We start from the raw sequence: 2,227 nt of genomic DNA, 5'->3' as shown, positions 1-2,227 counted from the left end.
CTCCTCGGGGTCTCCACCACGGTGGTGTGTCCCGTGAGTGGCTCTCTTGGGGGGGGGTCGAGGCGGTAAAGGGCGGCGGGGGGCTTGCCTCTGTTTCTCTCCCTCGGTGGGGGACAGGTGCCTGCCACCTCGTCGCCGTCGTCCTCCCACGGTGTGCTGTGGGGGGGGACTGACTGTGGCCAGGCCAACGCCGCGTGTGCTGCCGCCCCCCACCGTGTGTGGGGGGGAGTCACACACGGGCGTGGTTGCGATCGTGTTGGGCCGGGGCCTGCGAGAAGGGGGGCTCCCCCTTCCGGAGCCCGATGGACGAGCCCGGGGGCGGCAGGGGTTGTGCCCCCCCAAGGCTGTGGCCGCGAACGCGCCAGTGGGCCGTGTGCTTACCCGTACCGCAGACCCCCCCAACCCTCCCACGGCCAGTCGTGGACTGGGGCAGCTCGTGGAGCGCCTCCGTGGGCCCGAAGGGCAGAGACGGTGGGTGGGGGATGACGCACCCTCGGTGAGAAAGCCTTCTCTAGCGATCCGAGAGGGAGCCTTGGGGTACCGGACCCCCCAGCCGCTGCCCCTCCCAAGCGTGCGGTGGCCACGGTGGCCACTGCCGGAGCACGTGGGCAGCAGAGGCCCTCGCCCTCGCGGGAGGGCTTGCGCCGGCCCCGCGGTGGGGGCCGAGCGCCGCTCTTTGCCTACCGCGGCCCGCGCCTCCCCCCTCTGAGTCGGGGGAGGGTCCCGCCAGGCCGGCGTCCGGTGCGGGGCCGCGCGTGCGCGTGCGCGTGCGGTGACCCGCGGTGGCGAGCCCGAGGTGGGGGTCGGGGACGCACGGATGTCCCGACTCCCCAGTCCCGCAGCCGCGGGGAGCCCGTCGCGCCTGCCCTCACCGCGAGTCGCGGCCGGGGGCGGTGTGTGGGCACGGTGCGGGTCGCCTCGCTCGGGAGCGCGTTTCCCCGGGGCACGAGCCCCGGGAGTCGGGCTTAGATGAAGGCGGATCTGACGAGGACGGAGGGGGGATGTGAGTTTGGGCGGGACGGGTCCCTCCGTGCCACGTGGGGGGAGCCGTCGCACACCGGCGCCGGCGGCGGGGCCGGGTCGTGGGAGACCCCAGGGTGGCTGGGGCCGGCCGGCGTCCCAGGCGTCGTGGGACCGCCCTCGTGTGTGTGGCGGTGGGACCCCGCGCTTGTTTCCCTGGCGGCCCGGTCGTGCCTCGGCCCTTCCTGTCCCTGGGCGGGCGCCCCTGCGCCCCTGCCCCGCGGCCCTCGCCGCTGTGTGCGTGTGTTGCGTGCCGCCCCCTCCCCGTCGCCGCCGGCCCTCCACGGCCCCCAGCCCTCCGCGCCCCCTTCCCCGTCTGGGATCGAGCCGGCCTCGCCCACGTGAGGGTGCCGCCCGCCCCGGCCGCCGCGGCCGGCGGCGTCCCCGGGTGGAGCGCTCACGGTCCCTGAGGTGGGGCGGGCGGGCGCGGCGGCGGAGGCGTGTGCGGGGCACGTGGGGTGGCCGGTGTGCGCGCGGGAGAGTGTTGTTGTCGCGGGGCTGGCCGCGGCTCGTGGGTGTTTGGCGGTGGTGGTCGCGAGCCCCGTGAAGGGCGGGGCACCCTGGTGGGGGGCCGAGGAGGCCAGTCGGCGTCCTGGGTGCCGCGGGACCGCCCCTGCGCTGGAGGCCTCTGGCGGTGAGACCCCGTGTCGTGCCCTGGAGGCCGACTCGCGTCCGTGCCCTTAGGATGGCCCCCCGGGCCCCGCCTCGCGTTGGCGCGCGTCCGCCCCCGCCCGCCACGTCTGCCGTGAGGTCGTCGCCGCGCCTCCGCGACGGCGGCCGAGCCGGCCGCGCCTCGTCGGCCCTCTCCCCCGTCCGTCCATCCGCCCCGTCCGCCGCATCTGCCGACCCCCGGGCCGCGTCCCGCTGTGTTCCGCTTCCCGGGCTTGCCGCGGCACCGCTCCGTGGTCCGCCGCCGCCGCCCGTCCGCCCGTCCGCCGGCGTCGTGGCGTGCTGGGCGAGGTGGGGGGGACCGCCGTCCGTCCCCCCGCCGTGCCGCGCCCCGCCCCGGCGCGCTCGCCCGAGCGCGGGTCGTCGGGACCCCGGCCGGCCGTCGCGGGCCGGCCGCCGTGCCCGCGACGCCCCGCTCCCGTCGGGCGGGCGGGGAGGTGGGGGTGGCCGGGCCTCGGCCCGAGCCCCCGCCGCCCCCCGTCCGTGCGAGCGAGGGAGCGCGGGCGAGCGGGCACGCGCCGGCCGGCCTCCCGAGCGA

Source organism: Delphinapterus leucas, chromosome 21, assembly GCF_059928025.1.
Source record: "Delphinapterus leucas isolate spDelLeu-1000000601 "Yukka" chromosome 21, BTC_Dleu_Yukka2, whole genome shotgun sequence".
In the NCBI taxonomy this organism is placed as follows: Eukaryota; Metazoa; Chordata; class Mammalia; order Artiodactyla; family Monodontidae; genus Delphinapterus; species Delphinapterus leucas.
Note: the sequence above shows the minus strand (reverse complement) of the source record.